Below are 18,882 nucleotides of genomic sequence, written 5' to 3'. Positions count from 1 at the left end.
CCTGAGCTATTTGTTAAGGAGCTTCCATTATCTATGATTCATGTCCATTGAACCATCCAAGCTTTGCTTGCAAGGCTAAGCTAGAATGATTAAGATTGAAGTAATGATGAGTTCTCATATTCGTGTTTAGGCTTTCTTTTCTTTCTTGCCTTCCAAAGGATAAGAATAGAGATAGGAAAAGATTCAAAACTCAAGCATGAGTCACCTATATTAGAGGTAGATGAGTCACAATTGAAAGTGGAGAATGCATGAACAAAAATGCATCCTTCACCATTGAGCTAGAGTTAGCCTTGATAACAAACCTTCCTTTCCAAATGTTAACCCTTTCAATTAAAGATATCACCACACCTTTTGGGCAAATAGTCTCATGAATAGTCGACCTAAGGGAGACTACCCTATACATATAAATAAAGTTTCGTGCTTTCTTTAACCATTGATTCTTTGATGAACTTTTAATTATCATTTAAAAACCAAACCATGAACTTAATATCACCAACATATTGTGACCCTACCATAGAAATGCAAATTGAAAGCACTTAAAAACCACACAAAAGCATGCTCACAAATACCAAATAGTTAAATGTTTTCCATTCACCTTAGCTTAGCATTTGATAAAGGTCTTCAAATTCATCTTCAACAAAGTGAACCCCATATTATAAATTATGTGGTGCTTGTACTCAAGTGTGGAATCACAATGTTGTGTTATGCATTCTTATAAATTAGGTTGCCAACACATTGTATTAAACAATGTTCAAAGTGATCAATTAGCTAGTTCAACTAGATGTTTTTGTAATATTTCTGCTGAAAAATATTACGTGTATGCGTGAGTCTCATGCAATGACAATGCCGGCATTAAAAACACGGACGGTGCGATTGTACACAGCGTATCATGATTGGTAGAAACAATACCAAAGCAAAAGAAACCGCATATATTCGAGTGAACCTTCTCTTAGGAGGAGGTCAAGAGGAAATTGATTAATTTATGGCAAACTCTATTTACCCTTCTTTCCCCCAGTTGAAGGTTGTGCTGGAGGAGATGGAGTAGGCGAGGATGGCTCAGCTTCCTTGCTAGAGGTCATTGAAGGGAGAGGGGCCATGCAACTGGCCGTGTAGGGAGAGAGGTCTCCTCTCCCTATCCTACAAATACCCCCTCTATGGGGTGAGTAAGGGGAGGAGCTGAGGGTCCGACGCCACCAGGCCGAGAGAGAGGGAGAGAAGGAGCTGAGGTTGGACGCCGCCAGGCCAAGAGAGGGAGGAGAGCTACGTTGCGCCGTGAGAGGAGGAGCTGCCGCTAAAGAACCGCCGGTGCCATCCTTTTGCCTTCTGTGCTGCCAACAAACGTCAGAAAATCATCTCCTCTACTCCATGTGGAGTATTCTTGGGAAAAGGACCAAGATAAGGGGATTAGATAAATGCTTGGAAGCAAAAGACCAATCAATAATTTGGAGCAACATACTTACTATTAATAGAACTTAAGGTATTGGTTAAGTTGGGTTAATAGGGTACGGCCCTAACCCAAAGTCATATAGGTTAACAAACAAACCCTTCGGGATCTTGCCGAGTTGCAATTGATCACGGATCGAATGCTGGATGTACTTAGAGAGAAGGATTCCTTCCTTAGCAGTTGGCCAAAATAACGACCACTGGAAATGATTGTGCTTGTAATAGTTTAGAGAGCACTGTTTGCTTTGTTTGCTCAAAGAATTAAAGGATGAAAATATATCTAATGCTTCAGGTTCAAGACCTGAAGGGAGAGGCAGCCTCAGCTACCCCCCCACTGTCTGCCTGACCCTAACCAAGGGGGTTGTTTACCATGCCGGGAAGGTGGACCGAACCCACTGCGAGAGGTCTCTCCGTTGAGCGCTACTTGGAGCACGAGGACGCTTGGGTGCCAGGGGGGCTCTGACCGTAAATCCCTCGCCTTCTGGGCCCTGCACAAGGGGCCAACGTGACTCTAGATTGGATTTCCAAGCCCACATACTAGTCTATGGGAAAAATATTGGATTAGTAATCCCTGTGGATTGCTGGATAGCCTTCGAGCGGATTATGGATAGCCTTTGGGCAGATTATGGATAAGCCTATAGGCTGGATTTTATAAATGTATTCCAAATATAAATATGATAAGCTGTTGAAAAAGAACTTGTTTGACATTGTTTTTCTATGTCAAGTGCCATGATTATGTGAAGCAACCAGTGCCTAACGGATTAATTAAGGAAGCTGTTTGATGCATGTTGAACTAAATATGATAGGTAATTAGACAACTAAAAGAATTGAGGAAAGTGCAGTGGATGTGGCCATGGGTCCGTCCTACGGATGGGTGGTCCCAGTTGGTCGGGAACTTTTCTCAATCATGATGACAACAAGAGGATTGTTTCAAGGGAAATGAATAGCAAGGGCGCTGACCTAGAGTCTAAGTTATAATAATCCCGATTTACGCCGGTTTAGGGGAATGGAATGGGGCTATGCCTTATGGCAGAGAGATCGAGCTTTGTATCCCTCTCGTTTTCCATTCTCCTTGAACCAAGTGCAGCGTGAATCCGCTTCAACCCTGGTGTTTCTACATAAAGTAGTTCGCTCGAGGTTCGACGCTAGTTGCCGTTTAGGAAATGACCATTAGGGGAAACCCTGATTAAGGTTAGTCCTAAGTGGTAATGGCCAGAATACTTCCGCTACGTGGCAGATGCGGAAAGTCCTAGATCGCAAACCCCGTAACATTCCATGAGAGTGTCGAGCGGAGCTTCCTAGATCTCCTTTTCGACGGACTGCTAAGACGTGTCCCGAAGGGAACAGGTGGACACATTACAGTCGGTATCAGAGCAAACCAATGAAGGATTTATTTTTAAGAAATCTTAATAAGAAGAAGTAAAGAAAATGTTACTATTCTGAACATTTCCTTACTTTCGATACTATCTTGCACAATTATGAAGCATGGAATAGGTTCTTAATGTTCCGAGTCATTTTTCTAACTGCGATGCATTCCCCGGATTATCGACAAAGGGTTGAGATGATGAACATCCTAGATCGTATCTATAATCCATCGCCTTTGTATGTGGAATGAAGATGGACGAGTGACTCAGGAATCTACTATACAGCTGCCCATCGGTTTGCATACCTTCAAACCAACCTAAAGAAGATCAAGTGGTTGGAAGACCTGAAGATCGTGAAGCTGTTCATTTTTGTGGAGGCTCACGTAAACTCAACTTTACATATTCGAGGTTGGAGGGTTGAGCTGAACTCATATGTATATGAGGAAGTGACCCGTGTAATCCCAACCGACAGGATCAAGGTGTTGGGGCACTATGAGAAGAATGGGTTCCAAAGGAAAGGATACCCTAATCTTTCGATGACTTACGGATTCCTGAAGATTCATGACCCGAAACCATACTATTATCCAGTTCCCGTAGATAAATGTAATACAACATTATTCTTCCCAAACTAAACGTAATAGTTGCTCTATTGTCTCAGGAAATGTTGTACTCCAGAAAGGGCTAGACCCATATAAATGGAATAAGACTTTTTTTTATCAATGTCTGTTTTGTCTATGAGAATTATTAAAAAGTTAAGTGGCTAGATTGCTTGGTTGATAGAGCTGAAATGGAGATGAAATATAAATCATAACGATTAATGAGTAATAACATTAAGAAACCCTTATCCAAGCACAACCCCAAGTACAGACTCCCAGTTCGCCTTCTACATCAAGTACTACCGTAATCGAGGAGAAGAAGTTTCTTCTCAAGAAGATTAAGCGGCCTGAATTTGATGGGAAAGGTAGAACTGTCCAAGTGGATGCTGAAATTTGGATAGAGTTTATGGAGGATTACTTTGAAGTAGTCAGTATACTGCACCCGCCAACCACGCTATGCTCGCCAAGCTGAAGCTCACTAGTGAAGCCAGACTTTGGTGGAAGCAATGGTGTAGAGATCAAGGGATCACTGAAGGATCTCTTACCTGGGAAAAGCTGAAGAAAGCGGTGCAAGGAAGATACTTACCACCTGTATATCACACGTAGAAAATGAATGAGTTCTATGAGCTGAAACAGCTAGGACTCACTGTTGACGCATACTACTCTAAATTCGTCTCACTTCTTAAGTATGCGCCACAGATGGACATGACACAGCAGGTGTCAAAATTTTGTATTGGTTTAAACCCACCAACGAATACCTCTCTTGAATCTATGCGCCCATCAGGTCTACAGGACACACTCATTCGAGCTGCGCCTATAATTCAGGAGGTGCAGGCTAGGCCAAGAGGTAACAAAACTTGGTCTTATAATGACCCAAATAGAGGAGCATATAGACCTCAAATGAAGAGAGTTCAAGGTCAGAAGCAGGGACAAAGAAAGAAAGCAAGGACTAATACTGCCAACAGCTTTGTCCCTACCCAAAGCAATGGCCGAAACCTCTATTGTTTCCACTGCAATGAGCCCAGTCATTTCAAGAGGCAATGTCCCAAGCTTGGAGGAGGACATATCTAAGCATCTTTCCAAGGAACTGGTTGTGGTCAGGGAGCCGCTTCCCGAGGCAGAGGAAGAACCGCCTATGTTGCCAATAGGAAAATGTGAGAAGAAGAAGATCCGACCATTGAAGGAGAGTTTGAAAGGGTGACAGTCCATGCTGCTCTACACAAGAAAGGCCCGAATCGCTAGTTCTCGGTGATTCAGACACCGTTGGACTATCAAGGTAAAGGTTTCAAAACCTTGATTGATTGTGGCAATACACATTCCTTTATCTCACCAACTTGTGCAAAAAGACTAGGAATAGCCACAGTAGAAGCACCTACCTTGCTTGTGGAATTAGAAAATGGTTGTGAGGTCACTTGTACCAGGCAAACTGCTAAGGTCGAATTCTTCCTGGGAGGAAAGATGACTTCGGTCAAATTTAGAGTCATGAACTTAGGTATCCATGAGTGTCTACTCAGAATGGATTGGCTTAAACCTAATGACACCCACATTCATTGTGGAAAGGCCAAGTTTCCTTTTGAAACTCTGAAGGGGAATGGGTCACAACCCAAGGTGAGGCTGGAAAACCAAAAATTCAATTGGACAAAGCATCTTGAATTATAAAGGGAGTTAGAAAGGGACTACCTGTCTACTTGATTAAGCTCAACAAGTTAAATCAGAATCAGGAGTCTAGTGAAGAACCTTCATGGCTAAAGGAATACGCGGATGTATTTCCTGAAGAGTTGACAGAACTCCCGCCTTAAAGAGAAGTGGATCATGAGATCAAGCTAGTGCCAGGAGCTGCACCAATTGCAAAGAGACCTTATAAAATGTCCATCCCGCAAGCAATGGAGCTGAAGGAACAACTTAAGCAACTACTAGATCAGGGCTACATCCATCCTAGCAATTCACCATGGGGAGCTCCAGTACTGTTCCAGAAAAAGAAAGGTGGAATGCTTCAATTGTGTATTGATTATAGAGGGTTGAATCAATCAACTGTCAAACAAGTATCCTATTCCTAGAATAGATGAGCTTCTTGATCGTCTTTAGAGTGTGAAGATCTTCTCAAAGATTGATCTCAGGCTGGTTACTATCAGATAAGAATCAAGGAAGAAGATATCCCAAAAACGGCCTTCAACACAAGATATGGACACTTTGAGTTCCTAGTTATGTCATTTGGGCTTACGAATGCGCCTGCCACCTTCAACAAGTTAATGCAGGATATCTTTAGGCCATATCTTAATGACTTCGTACTCGTCTTCTTCGATGACACTCCAAACAGAAAGAAGAGCATGAACACCAACTTCGGATTGTCCTTGAGACAATGAGAGTACATAAGCTCTATGCTAAGATGAAGAAGTGTGCATTCTTCAAGCGTCAGATGGAATATCTGGGATTCATCATATCACTGGAAGGAATCTTAGTGGATCCGCCAAAGTCAAAGATGTTCTAGAGTGCCCATTACCAACAACTTTCAAAGAAATACACAGCTTTCTTGGGTTGACAGGATGGTATAGGGTCTTCATCAAAAACCATGCTTTGATTGCAGCACCTTTGACGGAACCTACTAAAGAAGCAAACATCCATTGCATGGTCAACTGCCGAACAAAATAGCTTTGATAGATTGAAGAAAAGTTTGGTATCAGCACCTATCCTAAAACTTTCAGACCTCAGTAAGGAGCTCGAGGTAGTAAATTGATGCTAGCACACTTGCCTTAGGATGTGTGCTCATGCAGGAAGGTCATCCTGTAGCATACTCTTGAAGGAAACTGAAGAGCCATGAGAAGAATTATGCTACCCATGATCTAGAACTGTGAGCTGTCATCCATGCTCTAAAGCTTTGGAGACACTACCTGTTGGGTAACAAGTTTACACTAGTCACTGATCATAAAAGTTTCAAGTGGATCTTTACCCAGAATGAGCTCAAGATGAGGCAATGTCGGTGGATTGAAGTGCTGGAGGAGTATGATTTTGAAATCAAATATTGACTTGGAAAGGAGAATGTAGTTACTAATGCAATCATCGCAAGGCATTTCTCTATACTCTAATCTTGCAAAACCCATCAATAGCTAGATCTCTAGCCACAAGGGTATCCATACCAAACAACCCAATACTTGAGCTAGCTAGAGAAGAAGCATGCCATGACCTAGCCTACGAAAAGATGCTAAGGGAGATCCCTATCAAGGACTAGGACCAAAATCTATAGGCTAAGTATCATGAATTCTCTATCAATAGTGGACTTGTCTACTATAGAGCGAGATTATGTATACCGGCAAACCAGTCACTTAAGCAAAAGATATTGTGGGAAGCTCATCATTACCCTTTCTCAGGACATCCTGGCTATGCCAAGACTCTCAATGCAGCTAGGAAGAGCTACTATTGGGAGAGGCTTAAAGGTGACGTTCTCAAATATGTCACTGAATATTTGTCTTAACAACGTATCAAAGCCGAACATGTCAAAATGCCAGGAAAGTTACAAACACTCGACATTCCTCAAATGAAATGGGAATTCATCAGTATGGACTTTGTTGTTGGCCTACCCCAAGTTCAAGGAGGATAGAACTCCATCATGGTTGTGGTTGACATGCTTACTAAGGTTGCACACCTTATTCCAATAAAGACAAACTATAAAGCCTCAAACATTGCAAGGTTGTTTATCAAGGAGATATTCAAGCTACATGGACTACCCAGAAGAATCATTAGTGATCGTGATTCTCTCTTCACATCACACTACTGGAGAGCTATCTTTGAAGTTATTGGGACTCAACTTTGTTTTAGTACAGCTTACCATCCCCAAACTGATGGCCAAACGGAGCGAGTCAATCAAGTCATTGAGGATATGCTAAGGGCACACTGCTGTCAAGAGCCAAAAAGGTGGATTCAATACTTGCCCTTGGTTGAGTTTGCCTACAATGCTTCTTACCAACAAAGCATTTAGATGACCCCTTTTCAAGCATTATATGGTCATGACTGTCAAAGTCCCCCAAAAATTCTTAGATCCAACCTTGAGGGTTGAAGCTTCAAGGCAGATGTTGGAAGAGATGGATGAGCAAGTAAAGTCAATAAGAAAGGACATCCAAGCTGCCAAGGATAGACAGAAGGCATACACGAATTTGAAGCGTGAAGATAGAATCTTCAAGGAAGGAGACATGGTCTTCATTTGCGTACGCCCAAAGAAGAGTTTCCTATCCTTAAGAGATTGGAAGAAGCTAAGTCCAAGGTATTGTGGACCATACAAGATCCTCAAGTGTCTAGGACCTAATGCTTATAGACTACAACTCCCTGAGAACCTAAAGGTTCATAATGTATTCCATATCAACCTATTGAATCCTAACCATGTACTTGATGACCAACAAGTTGTAATGCCTAGCCAAGGAGTCCTTGAGCTATGGCCTTGACAGGATCTTAGATGTTAGGGAGAGACAACTGATACCCAGAACCCTGAGAGAATGCCTCGTCCAATGGAAAGATTATCCTGAGGAGAATGCCACTTGGATAGATGAAGGCACTCTCAACCATCAATATCCCCAGTTTATCTCGAGATGAGGACATCTCGATTCCTCCAAGGGGGAGAGAATGTAATATTTCTGTTGAAAAATATTACGTGCACACGTGAGTCTCATGCAATGACAATGCCATCATTGAAAACACGGACGGTGTGATTGTACACGACGTATCATGATTGGTAGAAACAAGACCAAAGTAAAAGAAACCACATATATTCGAGTGAACCTCCTCTTGGGAGGAGCTCAAGAGGAAATTGATTAATTTATGGAAAAAATTTTTAACCCTTCTTTTCCCCAGCCAAAGGCTGTGCTAGAGGAGAGGGAGTAGGCGGGGATGACTCAACCTTACTGGAGGTCATTGAAGGAAGAGGGGCCATGCAACTAGCCACGTAGGGAGAGAGGTCTCCTCTTCCTACCCTATATATAACCCCTCTATGGGGTGAGTAAGGGGAGGAGCTGAGGGTCGGACACCGCTAGGCCGAGAGAGGGAGAGAAGGACCTGAGGTCGGACGCCGCCAAGCCAAGAGAGGGAGGAGAGCTACCTTGCACCGTGAGAGGAGGAGGAGCTACCGTTGAAGAACCGCCGCTGCCATCCTTTCACCTTCTATGCTGCCAACAAATGTCAGAAAATCATCTCCTCTCCTCCACGTGGAGTATCCCATGCCTACAGAAGCTTCCAAGAAGCTTCTTGGAAGCTTCTAAGGGGGGGGCTCCCTAAGCCCCCTTTCCTATTGAAATTTCCACGAAAGATAATTTTAACTCCTGGGTTTCTTCAAAACCCTTTTCCCTTGTTTTCCCCCTAGAATTTAAGCCCCTTTTTCTTCCCTTACATCCTCGGGAATTGAGCACTTCCCTTTTTGCATCCCTCAAGAATCCATTTACCCCGGTTTTAAGCCCTTCCCATGGATTCTCCACCCTAGTCTCTATAAAAGCCACCTTAGCTGGTTTTCAAAACCTTTCCATAGCATTTCCACAAAACCTCTTTACCCCTGGTTTCCTTTTAAAAACCCTTCCCACACAAGTCTTATAAATCCATTTTATCCCTTTCCGTGAGGGCCATCATAAGGCCAATATCTTTGTCGGGTTTAAGGGCTTCCCCATTGAACCCTCCTAAAGATAACTTCTCTTTCCTCCAAGCTTCGAGGAGGAAGCCTATAAGGCCTTCTAAAGCCAGCTTCCGAAAGACGGTGCAATCGGTCAAGGAAGACAAATCTCAAAGGAGTTTCGCATGCAAGGGAGATGGGCCAAGATCATAAGTCTGCGGCCAAGGCAAGAAGGTCGAATTTTCGATGGCTCCTACAAAGGCACAAGGCGCAACCGTAGGAGGATCATCCCCTAACATTCATGTGGACATTTCATCAAATCCACAAGTCCAGGTTTTCTTCCTAATTTTTGGTTTACGTCAAAATATTGAAATTGTGCACGGATAATTTATGGAATTAGGATGCACTTTTGGCTATTTTAAATGAAATAACTCAGAATTGAAGAATTCGGTCATTAGTATTTTTCAATGAAACGAAACAAAAAAAAGAGCATAAGATCTCTATGCATTCTTAGCAAATTGTTTATATGCATTGCAAAGTAACGAATTTAGATAAACTAATGATCATCTTTACAAAATTGAAATTATTGTTGTACACTTCAATTATGCATGGAAAGATAAAATCACATGTTGCAATTATTAGACATCTCTTTCTTTGCAAGGATTCATTGAAGAGGATTGCTAACAACAATAGGAATTTGCAAGGCATGGAAATGATTCTAGAGCTGCATGAAGTAGATTAAACTCTAGTCAATTGGCATACATCTCAATAAACTATAAAAATAGTTACGAAAGATTGTGTAATGCTCATTCAGCCATACGAATATCTCATTCAGAAATGAAGTTAGAGAAAGGCTGCATGGTTCGTTTTAACATAAACCCTAAAAGCCTAGCAGCATGAATCGTGAATGTATGTTTTAGAAGGATCAATGGAAATTATGCCATAACTTAACCTACGCTTTGATCTTAACCAGAAAAGTTAGGGTTTGTAAATCTAATCATACGTAGGCAATGAATCATGTGATTACGAGAATGGTATCATAAATATCTTCAAGAATAGACAAGCAAATTGGTTTACCCTAAACACCTAAACCGCGAGGGACTTGCTTAGGAATGGTTAAATCGATGCAACATATCCCAAGTTCTAACTAGGATTTAGCACGTTGAGGATGTGACCTAGTCGCTCTTATTGCAAAGCTGAAACTCTCATACCCTAAAGACCTGCCCACATTCACGGAATGTAGGGACAATAGGACATACTTGCGAGAAACGACCTAGGGTTTTTACTCTAAGGTTCACTCGCTAAAAGGATGAAACTCGATTTAAATTGGAACCCTAGGACCAACAATGTCGGCCTAGTGCAATCAGAAACAGATTGGATATGAGGACACCCTAACCCTGTTTCCTATCTAATCATGATCCCATGATTAGAAAACGTTGTTCGATGGGTAAAATAGTCCCACAGATTAGATGCGACACTTATGCAACAAGTTGTAGAGTCGCATGATCTTGTGGTTTGATCACAAGGGAATGGCCAAATTCCTTGGAATGAGATTGATAGATTCTTGCACAAGTTTATCTTGCAAGAGGATGAGTAGTCATCCTGACATAGCACCTTTCTTGGGAAAAGGACCAAGATAAGGGGATTAGATAAATGCTTGGAAGAAAAAGACTAATCAATAATTTGGAGCAACATACTTACTGTTAATAGAACTTAAGGTATTGGTTAAGTTGGGTTAATAGGGTATCGCCCTAACCCAAAGTCATACAGCTTAACAAATAAACCCTTGGGGATCTTGCCGAGTCGCAATTGATCCCGGATCGAATGCTTGATGCATTCAGAGAGAAGGATTCATTCCTTAGCAGTTGGCCAAAATAACGACCACCGGAAATGATTGTGCTTGTAACAGTTTAGAGAGCATTGTTTTCTTTGTTTTCTCAAAGAATTAAAGGATAAAAAGATATCTAATGCTTCAAGTTCAAGGCCTCAAGGGAGAGGCAGCCTCAACCACCCCCAACTTTCTGTCTGACCTTAAGCAAGGGGGTTGTTAACCGCCGGGAAGGTGGACCGAACCCACGTGAGAGGTCTCTCCGTTGAGCGCTACTTGGAGCAGGAGGATGCTTGGGTGCTAGGGGGGCTCTGACCGTAAATCCCTCGCCTTCTCGACCCTACACAAGAGGCCAATGTGACTCGGGATTGGATCTCGAGGCCGGGATACTAGACTACGGGCCGAATCTTGGATTAGTAATCCCTGTGGATTGTTGGATAGCCTTTGGGCGGATTATGGATAGCCTTTGGGCGGATTATGGATAAGCCTATGGGCTAGATTTTATAAATATATTGCAAAGATAAATATGATAAGCTGTTGAAAAGAAACTTGTTTGACATGTTTTTCTATGTCAAGTACTATGATTACGTGAAGGAACCAATGCCTAACGGATTAATTAAGGAAACTGTTTGATGCATGTCCAACTAAATGTGGTAGGTAATTAGACAACTAAAAGAACTGAGGAAAGTGCAGTGGATGTGGCCATGGGTCTGTCCTAAGGATGGGTGGTCGCGGTTGGCCGGGAACTTTTCTCAATCATGATGACAGCAAGAGGATCGTTTCAAAGGGAATGAATAGCAAGGGTGCTGACCTAGAGTATAAGTTATAATAATCCCGATTTATGTTGTTTTAGGGGAACGGAATGGGGCTATGCCTTATGGTAGAGAGGTCGAGCTTTGTATCCCTCTCGTTTCCCATTCTCCTTGAACCAATTGCAGCATGAATCCACTTCGGCCCTGGCGCTTCTGCGTAAAGTAGTTCGCTCGGGGTTCAACGCTAGTTGCCGTTTAGGAAATGACTATTTGGTTCAATCTTTCTTTCGATTTCCTTTTCACACTAGTTACATCTTGGTTACTCAAGGACAAGGTACTAACTTGGAAATGGACATGTACAAAGACCAAGGAGACCAAGGACAACCTAGCAAGCTAATTGGAGTACATGAAGATAAAGTTGGAGACACCATGGACAAAATGACAGGTCATCCACAAGAAGACACATGATATTTTGAAGGTAAAATGGTAAAAGAAGGAGAAAATAGAGTTAGTCACAGTTAGAAGTGTAGTTACTTTTCAAACAATGTTTCTCTTTCCTCCTTTCAAGCTTTTGAGCGAAGCTTTCATGGTGGATAGCAAAGATCTTCTCTTGATCAGTAGCTTCATCTCTTTCTATGAGCATAAGGCATTGATTCCATATCTTCCACTAATCATTCTAACCACCAATGTTGAGGCATAACACTCAAGAGGCATCTCATTCAAGCCCGAAATTTGTGCCACAAATTGTGCTTATTCCCTACTCTTCACCTACAGCTCAAGGCAACCATTGATCTCTCATCTATTGCTTGTATACTCCTTAAACAAGTGTTCAATATCATTCTGAGCACAAATTCACAACTTTGAGTCTCTAATCTTCATTCTTACCTATGAAAACCATAAAAACCAATAGGGCAGCCATAGTCATAGGTTTAAAAGCTTTGATTTTGATGCCAGGAGGCATACTCCACGGTGGAATCCATGCCACGGTGGATTTCGTAAACTTTTATTACCGGGGCTCATACACAAAGTGGATTCTTTGTGCGAAAAGTTGATGGGGATGCCTATCCTTTCCGGGTGTTTTGTTAATTTTATGTGTACATGGGTGATTCCATAGCGGGTGATTCTGCAAAATACATATTTAATTAATAAACATTCATGAGTTTAGAGTGCGCACTCGTGATAAATTAAAGTTAGGATTGATTTCTAACCAATTTATTTATGTAGCTGAAGACTGCTAGGTATTCACTTTTTTCGGTTTAATTGTATTATTTTACTAATGATTGTGAATGCTTCAGTTGATGTGTAGAGCGAGCAGCGGTGGCAGTGGAAAGCATTGGAGGATAGCGTGTATTCAAATTTATCGTCAATATTTTGATGGGCATGTGTCTTAGGCATAGCGCCTATATTTTGTCGCACTTATTTATCAAGACACTTGATATTTATTTATTATTTTTATACGTGCATGGGCACACAATTTAGATATTTGTATTTGGACATTGTATTTGGATACGTCTGACTTCTTGGGTGCCCATTAGCTTTAATTCTATTTGGCACAAAAGCAAACTCAAAAGCTAAAGCGTGCTATTTTGTAATTTCGGCTATTATTTGAGCTTGAAGATGATTAATATATGAAATACATGCTTTGTGGAGCGCTCACACAAGGCATGGGGGAGATTGCACCCAATTGGTCTCATGTTCATGTGGTGCAAGCTTTCTACATTGATTTGTGTGCAAAAAGTAGAGTTCTTTTGTTCTTGGGGACATTTTGATGCTCACTACGTGTGCTTACGGCATCCGATCTGTGCACCACATTTCTTGAATATTTAACTCTTCATGATTTCTAAGTCTTCTCTACTACCATTTTTAAGTAAGATAGGCTTTAAGATCGAAGACATTTGTAATATTTCAACACACCAAGCTTCTTGGAGTACATAATGTATTTTGGGGCTTTTACTTAGAGAGATTGAATATTTGGCACTCAATTATTCAAGAGGGCTCAATGCATTGATTCTTCAAGGATTTAATCATCTTGGAGTACATAATGGATCTATATTTTGGGACTTTTGCTTAAAGATATTGAATCTTTGTGGTATTCAAGTATTCAAGTGGGCTCAAGGCATTGATTCTTCAAGGATTTTATCATGTTCAAGTATGTATGGGATGAATTCAATGAGTATGGAAAGTACGAAGGTTTATGATGGATTTGGGACAATGTCTTCAATAATTGGACTGAAGCTTGATTCTAAATGAATCAATCTTCTTCAAGCTTAATAGAGGTAATTTTACTGACTTAATCTCTGAAACCTCTCAACATCCACTTGTTCTAAGATTTTTCACTTCTTGATGGGAGATTTTTTAATCAATTAAGTCTTAGAATTGATTAATAGATCAGAGATTAGTGCTTCTTTTCATTAATTAGAGCCTATCATTTGAATTTCACCATTCATTTTAGTCTTCTTTAATCATGATTACCATTTACATTGTCTTGATGCATAACTTTGATTTGATTGTATGATTCTCTTGTACCCAAGAAATAAATATTGTAAAGAGTAAGTACTTGCATTCAATGAGTCATTGAATTGCATTGTAAGGTCCTCAGCCAATCTTCATTTCTTGATTCCAATCATTATTGATCAAATATTGCATATCATTAAAGGCTAAAAGAAAATTTTAGTTATGAATTTCATCCCTATTTGCTTAAGTAGAATGCTCCTTCCATGTTAGTATTCCTACCGAGGAAAAAGGTGAATGCTGAGGGAGATAGTGGGATAATAGAGAGGTGATCCTCTCCCACTATTCAAGATCCCAAAGGGGTGCAACTAAATGACCCAAGGGGTGTAAAAAATTACACAGTGCAATGAACAAAATATGAGAAAGAGATAGAGATAGAGAGTATACAAAAGATAAGAGGAGACTTAGAAAATTTCTTTAGCTCCAAACAACTAATACAAATATTGCTCTCTCCACCTGTGCGCTTCCATTGATATCTAACACCCCCCCTCAATGTACACCCATAGGTGAACTATCTCCTTGGCCCAATGTCGAGTCTCTGAAGATGAACTTGAAGCAGATCCTCCATTAGTGCTTTGGTGAAGATATCCACTCCATTCTCCTTTGTTGGATAGTAGACAAGTTCCACTATCCCATCCTCCATCAAATCACACACGTAGTGATACAAGATCTCTATATGTTTGGTGCACACATGAAACACTAGATTTTTGGCAATGGTGATGCAACTTTGATTGTCACATCACAGCATAGTTGGTTCTTTATCTTGCACTCCCATATGCCATAGGATCCTTCTCAACCATATTGCTTCACATGCAGCAAAACAAGCTGCCTTGTACTCTACTTCCGTAGATGACAATGCCATTGTTGGTTGCTTCTTACTAATCCAAGAGAAAAATCATGAACCCAAAGAGAAACAATAACCAGAAAAACTGATTTTATGGAATCACTGTCTCCTACCCAATCTGAGTCATAATTTCCCAAGAGAAGTCTCGAAATTGTATGTGATACCATAGTTAAGAGTTTCCTTCAAGTATCTGAGCACCCGCATCCCAGCCTTCCAATGACTCTCATGAGGTTTGTTTGAGAACATGCTCAAAACACCAACATCAAAACTAATATCTGGTCTAGTGTTACACCATTAGATCAGACTGCCAACCATCCTCCTGTACCTCCCAATGTCTTCTTGTGCTGATGTATCCTCAACGGATAACTTTGCGTTCACCTCCATAGGTGCAACTATCTCTCTTGCACTCGGTCATGCCAAATGCCTTCAAGATCTCCCATGCATACTTCTTTTGAGAGATGAAGATTTTTCCTAGCTCTTGCCAGACTTCAATTCCCAAACAATAGTACAGCAAGCCCAAGTCTATCATTTCAAACTTAGAGCTCAAAGCCTTTTGAGTTTTGTTGATCATATCTTCATAGTCACCTGTAATAAGAAGTCCGTCCACATATAGGACAATCACTACAGACTTTTCACCATCCCTGTAAACATACAAGTTATCATCTCAGGCACATCTTTTGAAGTTTAAGCTTAAAAAGAACTTATCTATCTGCTGGTACCATGCTCTGGGGGCTTGTTTCAGCCCATACAATGCCTTCTTTAGCTTACACACTTTGTTCTCAGAATGAAGGGCCTCAAACCTTGTTGGCTGAGCCATGTGCACCTCCTCCTTGAGGTCACCATTTAAGAACGTTGACTTAAAATCCATTTGGTAAACTGGCCACTACTTGTGGGTGGCCACTAAAAGTACTATGCGAATAGTGGTCATTCTGGCAATCGGGGCAAATGACTCTTGAAAATCAAACCCTTCAACTTGTGAAAATCCCTGTGCAACTAGTCTAGCTTTGTACTTTTCTAAGGTACCATCAGCCTTATACTTTACCTTCCAGATCCACTTGGTGCCAATAACCTTCTACTTTGCTTGCCAATCCACTAGCTCCCAAGTGTCATTCTTCATTATGCTATCATACTCAGCTTACATAGTTGCCTTCCAAGCTGGATCTGCAAGTGCTTCTTCTAAGTTAGTTGGATCCTTTACTTCTCTCATAATCTCATCCATAAAGGCAATATTGACTATGTGAGCAGAAGCCCTCCTTTCCTCCTCTATTCTCTGAGACCTCGTTGGTCCCTCTGCTTTCTCAAAAATAGATGTGGGCATAGGATTATTGTGGTCATAGAGCTGCTTCACCCAACGCGGCAATGGATTTTCCGATGGGGTGATGTTAGGTTGGTGAACTTTTTCCTCATCATCTAAAGATGATGCTTCCTCCTCCTTAAGGATAGGGATAGCTCTCGAGATAGCTTCAGAGTGGGCTACTTCCTCACTTGATGATAATGTGGAAGAACTTGCCTTCTCCTCCTCCACTATATATAGCTACTTCTTGAACACCACATCATGGCTCACGATGATATTCTTTGCCTATTGGTCATATAATTTGTAAGCCTTCTACTCATCACTATAACCCAAGAAGATACATTTTCTACTTTTTGGTTGTAACTTGTTTCTCTCCTCATCTAGAATATATGCATAACATTCACATCCAAAAATTCTGAAGTGTGAGACATATGGTTTCTTACCATTGTAAGCCTCATGAGGTGTTTTTCCCTTGTGTAGCTCTGATTTAAAATGTAGACTGCAATATTAATAGCTTTAGCCAAAAAATGGTTAGGAAATCCCTTTCCCTTTAGCATGCATCTTGCAATCTCCACAATTGTGTGATTCCTGTGTTCCACAACACCGTTATAATGAGGTGTGTGAGGCTTCGTCAATTGACGCTTGATCCCTTTGCTCTTGCAAAATTCTTCAAACTCCTTTGAGTTGAACTCACCACCTCCATCTGTTCTAAATTTCTTGACAGTTTTACATGTTTCATTCTTAACAAGTTTTAGCCATTCTTTAAAATTACTAAAATCTTGAGCCTTATCATGAAGAAAGTACACCCACATCTTCCTACTCAGTCCAACCCAAAGATTAGAACCACAATGGTCACCTTTTTCCCATCCGGTCACATAGACCTCATCTCATATACAAGTCAGGACTCAACCAATATTCCGGCTCACATTTGGCTTCTCCTCACAATGGGGGCCTTACAACTTTGAGCACCATGGATCATTGGTGGCACCTTATGAGGGTGGGGCATTGAGCATATCTAACAAGGGGAACTTTGTCCACCTCTTAGTGATTCAAAGCCCATGTAGGGAGCCTGTCATGACATTATATCCCTCACCACAAGCACCGCAAGTGGAGTCATTGAAGATCTAAATATTCTAGCTAAAGGGCCTCATCAATTATTTATAAGGATTATATAGATCTATTACAAGTTTACTATATGAAATTTTAGCCTATTTCACCTTGCAGATGTGTATAGGAGTAACAAAGCATTTGGATATTGATTTGGATTGGTTTTCAATCATCTACATGTGCTATAGGTTATTTCAAATTGATTAGAGATTTTACATTGGGTATTGAACTCAAATAGTAAATTGGTACCATTTTTGGGAACTTTCTACTTGGTTATAGGTATTCTAGAGTAATTCGAATTTATTCCAAGCCATGTGAAGGTATTGTGGGTCATACGCAATCTCTACATGTCATATACATGGTACCATAGGGTTGGTGGACCTTACTTTGGACCTAAGAGAGGTGGATAGACCAAAACAATGCTTTTATAGGTTGCACAACTATTATGTATGATAGAAAAATAATATTCTTAGAATATTTTATTTTAATTATAAAATAGAATTCCATAGCTAATCTTGAAGAGCTATTTGTAAGCTTCATTTTTCATCATAATTTTCTTGATTTTGATATTGGAGCAAATTGTTATAATTGTTTTTGTATTAGAGAGTCTATTAGAACTGTACTATAACAAGCCTCGTTCCAAGATAAGATGGCAAACACCCTTGGGAGTAAAGCTAGCTATGCAAAAGGTGGTAACACCCTACAGGATAGGATCATTGAATCATTCTTCAATCTTCGAGAAGAAGTTCCAAAGCCACCTCCCTTGGTGCGTTGGATCCTGCAACCCCAATCGGTGCTTCTAATTCCTACAATAGATTATATTTGTAAGATGTAATCCACGTACCGGATGTGTTGTCTACCTCCCTGGGTAAACCTCTTCATCAACCCATGCAAGTTGGCATCATCAACCAACTGAAGTCAATCTTCATTGACAAACCTTGAGCGATGAGGGCTATCACCCTAAACGAATGGGGATGTGAGTATGGATTGTCCTCTATAATCATCAATAGAATGTGAGGACAGAGGGTGGGGTGAGTAACCTTTATATTCAATTAAGAGGTGAGATAATAATGATGATTTGCAATGCACACTGCGATACTAATATCAACATGTGTAGTAAATTTGTGAAGCTAATAACGACGGTTACAGAGAAAAAAAATTATGGCAGGGCAGCCATATGTATAACTATATGCTGTATTGGAACCATACAAAAGGGTTACAGTAAGGTGTATAATGGTGCTCAAAATGAAGGCAAAGAATACTTGAATCCACAAGATTGATACATAAAATAAATACAAGATCGCTTAATGAAAGCGCTCATGGAATCATGGCAAAATAGAAAGGATGATAATAATACAGTACATAAAAAATGCCTACATAAATCATAGGACCAAAAAATAAGAGGATGTGCGCTACACGGATCAAAGCACAAGGTATACATCCTCGCCATTTGAAAACTTGTCCTGTCGCAAAGGAGCATCGAATAGATTGCAAAAAAAGAAACAACTACATATCAGCCAACCATACAATAATGCATTTTAATTAAAACTAGTATCTAC

Source organism: Lygodium microphyllum, chromosome 28 (assembly GCF_053477565.2).
Source record: "Lygodium microphyllum isolate KBCC chromosome 28, Lygodium_microphyllum_v1.1.10, whole genome shotgun sequence".
Lineage (NCBI taxonomy): Eukaryota > Viridiplantae > Streptophyta > Polypodiopsida > Schizaeales > Lygodiaceae > Lygodium > Lygodium microphyllum.
Note: the sequence above shows the minus strand (reverse complement) of the source record.